The sequence below is a fragment of the Camellia sinensis genome, chromosome 6 (assembly GCF_055761805.1).
Source record: "Camellia sinensis isolate YWXY chromosome 6, ASM5576180v1, whole genome shotgun sequence".
Classification (NCBI taxonomy): Eukaryota; Viridiplantae; Streptophyta; class Magnoliopsida; order Ericales; family Theaceae; genus Camellia; species Camellia sinensis.
In genome coordinates, this window is record NC_138966.1 from 59,884,130 (window position 1) to 59,891,944 (window position 7,815).

A 7,815-nucleotide genomic window follows, 5' to 3' on the forward strand; every position below is an offset into this window, starting at 1 on the left:
GAAAAATTTACAAGTTGAAGTTAAACCGAGATCATGATTAACACTTGTTGAAATTTGTAAAACATTTACAAGTTGAAGTTAAACCGAGATCATGTTTAACACTTGTTGAAACTTAAAAGTTTACAAGTTGAAGTTCAACCGAGATCATGTTTAACACTTGTTGAAATTTGTGAAAAATTTACAAGTTGAAGTTAAACTAAGGTTATGTCCAACACTTGTTGAAATTTGTGAAAAATTTACAAGTTAAGGCCAATGTTGTATTAAACTAAGTACTTATGTACTTGCCGATACAAACCGTTGATGGGTATAGCCGAGGTATTTCACCCCGAGAAAATTACGCAGATAAAGTGTGCCTTGAAGACATGCAAAATTATTCTAAGTATGGAAATCATACAAGAGCTGTAAAGGGAAGAAAAAGATATAAGCGTTCAGGAAAAGAAGTTGCATTTATAAAAGAGGGCACTTCGGCCTACCAAAAGGGTAATTGTTCAGTGATTACAAAGGAAGGCACGTCGGCCATATAAAGAGCTTACATTGTTTCAAAGAAAAACAAAAAGTACAGAAAAAAAAGAAGAACATCAAATTAAGACTCGTCAGCACCACTAGCAGGTGGGTTTGGAGCTCGGAAGACTGCTGAGAAGACATCTTGGCGGCCTTCTCAGCCGCGAGCTCGGCATCAATTTCTTGCAGGGTTTGATCGAGGCTCTTGTTGGCGAGAGGCACGTCGAATGATGCCTTCCCAAGAGTAACATCTTTGGGAACCTCTTCACCCTCCTCATCTTGAGTCAAGTCCAGGACTTTCTCATTTTGAGTAGGGGACTTGACCCCAGCAGTTTCCTTGGACTTCCTCACCAAAACCTCTTCCTCGGACTCAGAATCGTCGTCGGATTGGCTTGGAGTTGGGGGGAATGGAAGAGGAAGGACGTTGGCGTTCCTGAGGGGGGAGTCCTCGGCGATTTCTAGCTTTTTCAGAAAGTCATCCAACCAAGGGTGAAACCCTTGTTGCATGCCTGCCTCACTTGTTTTTCATAGTCCGCCGTGACGTCGGCCACCACCTCAGCGTACCGCTTCTCATCGGCAGCCTTGAGCTCGGCGCCTTTTGTTGCCAATGCGTCCTGAAGTTCTTTCTGGGCCTGGGCCATCTTTGCCTCGGCCTCTTTCTTTTCGGCCTTAAGAACCTTCTTGATGGCCTCTGCAGAATCCGCCCTCTCCTCAGCATCATCTCTTTCTTTAATAGCAGCCTCGGCCTGCTCTTCCAAAGTCTTCATTTTTTATTGTAAGCTCTTATTGGTCTTCTGCAGACTGGAGACCTCCCTCCTCTTGTCGGCCAGCTCCTTCCGGTTCTCAAAGGCATGCATTGAGAAGGAATGAGCATGCTGGATGGCCTGAAACAGAACATAGCAGAAGTTATTAGAAAATTTTCTAAGTACAAACAAAAAAGAAAGATACCAAGTGTGAAGACTTACTTTAGCAGAACGCTGGAGCATCAGGGCGAAGTTCTCATACTCAGTCATCTCGGCGTTACGGTTAAGATCCCAAGGAAGGAGCAAGGTTGTAGTAAGGGCAACACCGACATTGATGTCGTCGACACTGTCCTCAACAAAGACTGGCCTGTCCTCCAAGGTAATGGGTGGAGCCCAGGGGCCACCAGCCTTCATGGAGCCCAACACGGTGGCGGATTCAGACCTCGGCCTCTTTGACCGAGTGGATTCGGATGGTTGGGCCTCGACAGGCCTCTTCTCAGCAGCTGAAGGGGTTTTCTCGCTCAAAGCCAATTTGGAGATTGGCAAGGTATCCTCAGTATCAATCTGAGTCACCGTTGCCTTTGGCTGAGCCTTTTTTATCCTTTTTTGCTTTGGCTTTGGAGGCTGAGTGGGTGCTAATTGAGCGTCTATGGTGGATGGAATGTTGGCCAAGAGATCCTTAGCAACTGCTTTCTGGCGGCCCATCTCGGCAGCAAAAATGGTTCGTCGCCGGTGTTAGCGTTGGGATATCGGGATCAGATATGGAGCCGAAGTTGACGGCTGCTCTGCTGGATCAGAAGTTGATCCTTGATCTGGTTGAGATGTGGAGGCATCTTGAGGAGTTATGGCGGAAGAAGGAGATAGACTCTTCTTCTTTTTCTTCTTTGGAATGTCGGGAAGAACCGACTTGTAGGTGGGAATAAAATTAAGTACCAAAGGGGCTCTCCACTTGAGGACTGTCAGATCCAATAGTTTCCTCAAGTCTTTACTGGGAAAGAAAGTCTGGCGGACGCCCTTTGGTGGCTAAGGAAGAGCTGCAAGAAAAATAGACATTAGAACAAATAAAGTATTAAAGACTTTAAAAATGAATAAGTGCAAACACTCGGCTCTTACCATTACCCTCTACAAAGACTGATCGAGGAAGAGGGTAGAGGTGGAGGTCCTCGTCTGGAGTTAACTCCCAGTTCCCCAAGGTAATGAGATAATCATCCTCTCCCTTATTAGAGTCAGGGAGGTCGGCAATAATTTTGTACTCTGTGGACCTCGGCTTAAGGTCATAAATGTAGTCCGTATCTTTTTTAAGGCCACACATGGTGTAGCAGTACTGGATATCGGCTAAAGTAACCCTAGCATTTTCTTGTTTGGCTAAGGTTATTATGCCATTGATGACTCGGTAGGAGTTGATGGGAAGTTGCATCGGGTTCAACTTATAATAATGAAGTATCTCACGGAAAAGGATATTTAGTGGGAGCCGAAGTCCGCACTCAATAATAGCTACGACAAGGAAGGGCATAGAATCAGTCGTGGGCATGATGGACTCATCCTCCCCAGCCAACCTCAGATGGACGTCGGCAGGGATGGAAAACTCTCGCCTAAAGTATTCTAGATTGGTCGGGGTGTCTACCGTATGCCTCCACATACCCATGATGTCGGCTTAAATGAAAGGTGTGAGACTTCGGAAGGGAATGTTTTGTGATGATTTTGAATGACCTCGGCTAAAACAAAAGGGGGAATACATTTTAGTTTTTTCTAAAAATTCGAGGGTTTCACAAACAAACCCCAAACCTAGATCTATGGAAATGAAGATTGAAGGCACGAATCTAGAAAAATCACAGAAAACAGAAAAGAAAGAATGTGTTTCAGAATCAAGAATAGTGATGAACTATCAAGAACACTATTAGTGCAAGGGTATAAGGCCAAGAACAGTGGCAAAAGTGCAAGAAGATTGTGAGCAGTGTGCGTATTGAAGACATGGGTAAAGGCAAAGTCATGCAATAAACACACTCAGATACATGATTCATAAATTGAATACTTGAGGAAAATAGCAATGGCAATAAATAATGGAGCGGAACTTTTTGAAGAGCAACAAGAAATAAAACCAGGAGGAATAGTGGCTTACCAGAAAAAATAAAGCCGGTGTAAGGATCGCCGAAGTCAGACGACGGTTGCAGAAACGACAGAGCAATGAAAAACTCGTCGGAAGAGGTAAGCGGAGCAAGTTGCAGAGCTAAAGAAGCTTGAACAATGGAGGATTTGGAAGAAAGAGCTAGAGAGAGAGAGAAAGCCTCAGAAACGATGGAGAAGAGTGAAAAGACGGAGGAAAGAGGGAAGTTTTGTCAAAAAAATGCAAAAAGGCGGCTGAACGAAATTAATAAGCCTAGAATGACGGATTTGTCAGACGACGCATACAGGCGTGAGACGACTTGCAAGCGCGTATGGAGTACGATCCCGTAAAGGGAAAATGCGTGGCCAAAACGGTTGAGTTTTTATGTATGACAGCTCATACGCGTGAAGGAGCTCTTGGAATCCTTGGTCTTTAAGAAGGCATGTGTAGACGCGCCCCGGGGGCCTCATGCTTCTAAAGTTCGGACTCAAATGTCACGATTCTGAATCTAGTCTCGCAAAGTGCAATGCAAGACTGATAAATCATTAAAGAGTCCAAATCTGGCAAATCGTTTTGGAAAACTGATTTTTAGAAAGAAGTGTCAAACATGGACTGCTTTGCCAGATACAAAGTCGCCACCTAAATATTTTATTTTGGGGGAATTTAGGAAATCCTGACTCGTGCCTAAGGCCGCGTGTCCGTCATCACCAAAGTTGCCTCGACTCGGGAACTTGGGTACGATTGGGAAAGGTCATCTATGAGCACCCCCGCTCGCCTGATCAAAGATCGGCCTGTACTAAGCATGATATCTTGTTTTTGAAAACACATTTGTTCTTATTCCGATTATTAGCCTAGAATTTACTACGTGATGCGTACAACATACAAGTATAGACTAGATCGCTCAAATTGGAACAAAACATCCCATGTTTGTTTATTTGAAAATGGTTTAAAGGTGCTACTCGCAAGTAGGCTAAGACGTGGATTTTTGAAAATAGTTTGAAGGTGCTACTCGCAAGTAGGCTAAGACGTGGATTTGCCACCCTCAAGTGGGCTTAAGAAAACATGATTTTGCCACAATCAAGTGGGCTTAAAACTCTCATTTCAATGAATTGTTCCTATTCAAGTAATCTAACTTTCACCCACAGGCATTCAGGTAGTTATATCACATAAGAAAATAGCCTCATGGCAAGAATGCTATCATGGCAGTCACTCACACTCATGCAAGATGCTAAAGCGTAAAGGCTTACCTAGTACTCCGAGCCAAAATAGTAGCTAGTTAGTAATTAATGCATGATCCTAGCTATGTTAAGATGTCTAATGCAACACATGCGAAAATGTAACTAAAATAAGCTCGGCTATTCTAAGATGGCATATGAAATGCAACTTGATAACATGCTATTGAACATGTATTCAAGTAAATGTATTGGAATACAATGCGGTTAGTATGATGCGCCGAGCCCGGTGTATGCAATACAAATGAATGGATGCAAACATGCGAACATAAGAATGCTAATTGAAACATGACCTGAAACTAACCATTAAAAGCAGGTAAGTAAAAGGGAGAACAACGTGGGGTTGGAAGACATTCACACACGCACGCACACTTATTACAAAATTCGCCCTCTCGACGGAGGGTCCGAATGAATAACACAAACCAACTAATTAACGAACTGACTAGCTAATTAATTATTACACAACACTTAACTAATTAAACAAGTTAATTAAGCTACGTAAGCAGTAAAGAGGCCACGGGGAGAGGGACAAATGCATGTATGCTCGGCTCCGCTCGGAAATCTATCGCCATGCTCATGTTGCCTCTGTTTACACTGCTCTGCATCTCTGAAGACTACACAAGTCTCAAGGATGCTCCTGAACCACTCCCTGAGTGTTGTGGGAGGTCACCGGCTAAGACATGGGGCCACCGGCCAAGGGATAGTGGTCATCAACAATTTGTAGGGATCTCAGCCAACAATTCATAGCTGGCCGGCACTGAAGATGGCCGGCCGACCATCTCTTCCTGCAGAATCCTATTTTTGCTGCAACAGAGGACAGACAGAGCATGGCAATACATTTTCAAGGCAATGTTCGCACCACCACTCTCCTTATCATGTTTAAGACTCAAAGGAGTATGGCTCTCGACCCTCGGGCCACCAATCACGCATTTCAAGGCATAGTGCCCAAAGGAGCCAAGTGTGCACATTAATGTGAAATGGATGCACAAAACACGCATGAATGCTACACACTCTATCATGTTGGATCAAGAATGTCGGCGACCGAGGATTGAGGTACATTTCGTCACTTCGAGTACGAAACATGCCTCATTTCTCGTGTTTGGTTTGACACCCCAAACCAAACACAGTGCAATACATGCAAGTATGCCAAATACAATGCAACGCAAAGCATGTAACCAATGCGATGCAATATGAGCATGCTAACTCGATGCAATGTAATGGTACCTAAGCATGAATGTTGAGTCAATGTAACATGAACATGACAAACGTAATGTAATGTAGCCTAATATGCAAGCAAACTAATGCAACATGGGCATGCAAGCAACAATGCTATACAGGGCAATTAGCATATAACAATATGCAAAGACAAGCATACAAACAAGCATGTAACTCAACAAGCATGCAAACATGCAAGGCATGTGATAACATTCAAGCATGTAGCAACATGTGAGGTAAACATGTAACAACATGTTAAGCAATTTAAAATAGAGAATGCATGCCAAATGCATTACAACTTAATCATGCAACAACATGTCATGGACCAAGCATACAACGATGCGTAATTGAACTAGCATGCTACAACATGCAATTTTACTAAATATGCAACAAGCACGTGACAACACGCAAGGCAGGCATGCAACAACATGCGGGGATGGTCTTAAACCGAAATGGACAACTCTCAAATAGGTCCAAATCAATGGCCAAAATGCTATGGAAATGAGGACAAATGCACATACAAACATGCATGCCAATTGGCCTAACACTTAAGCATAAAAGGGAAACTTTTAAGCACACTTAAAAGGAATGAAAAGCATGCAAATATGACAACATTACATGCTCTGAAATGATGCTAGGAGTGATGCCCAGTCACATAAACAAGTCAAGCATGGTATGCCTGAAGCTTAAAGCCTAAGACTAGCCAAGGGACTTGAACCAAAGCTACACAAAACAAAGGGCATATGGCAAGCATAACCCAAAACAGTCCTAAATCATGGCGGAGTGAGCCTAAAACATGCAATGACCAAAGCCAAAACAAGCTAAAACAAAGGGGCAAGACACGAGGCATACAAGGCCACAAAAGAGATGTTACACTACACCTAATACAACCCAACATGGTATGATTTAAACAACCAAAATCAGATTTATGGCATGTTAAAACAAACTCAAAAACCCACTTAGATGGCATCTAAATGACCTAAGCATAAGGGCATGCACAATGACCCGATTATGGAGCATAAGACACCAACTCTTCAAGACATTGAAAGGATGACAAATGCAAGCATACAAGTATGAAATATGGACTGAAATAACATGACAAGTAATTCCAAATCACTGAAATGGCCCAAGTAAAGCATGCTAGTGACTTAAGCACCCAAAGCTAACAAGCTAGATTATATGGTAGCTACACAAAACAATGCAAGCATGACCAAAACAATGAAAAACAGAGCTCAAGCATGTTAAAACAAGGCTAGAAGCTTCATGAAGTTAAGCCAAAATCATGCTAAAATAGCATGTCACCACATGATGCATGTTATGCCAAATCATGGGATTACAAGACAAGTATATGAAGCATGCATGCATGATATGTCTAAGCCAATTCAAAACAGAGGTATAAAATGACAAAGTAACAATAAATACCTACTGAAATGGTGCTAAAACAAACTAAGCATACATGCTACCATACTAAGCCCTTAACACAAGCATATGAGACACAAGGAGAGGGGGGGTGTCCCTCTCCTATTCCAGACCTCAAAACCACTTCTCCACCACCGAAAATCCTCTGGATTTCAGTGGTGGGAAGGTCAAAATGAGATGGTTCCAAAGCACAAAAGGAAAGGCACAAAACAAGTCCAAACAAGGCCTAAGAGGGGGTAGACAACCCCCAACCAAAAAGTGACCTTAAACAATCATCTTAAGCATACAAAATCAGAACTTTTTTCAGTTTATAGCTAAGCTTAAAAAAATATGCAAGATAGGCTAAAAGCTCATGCAAGAAAGGGGTATCTAAAGTAGTTTGCTCACGTTTGAAGAACACCTTCAAGAACACCAACTCCAGCAATTTCCTTGGATCAAAACCAGCTCAAAAACTCTAGAATCAACTCTTCTAGTGCCTCAGCAACCAAGGATAGTGTAACACTAGGTGCTTTAGTGCAAAAATAAGAACAAAACACACTTTTGGTCAAAAACACACACAAATCTAGAGAGAGAGATATAGAGAGAGAGCTATATCTAACTT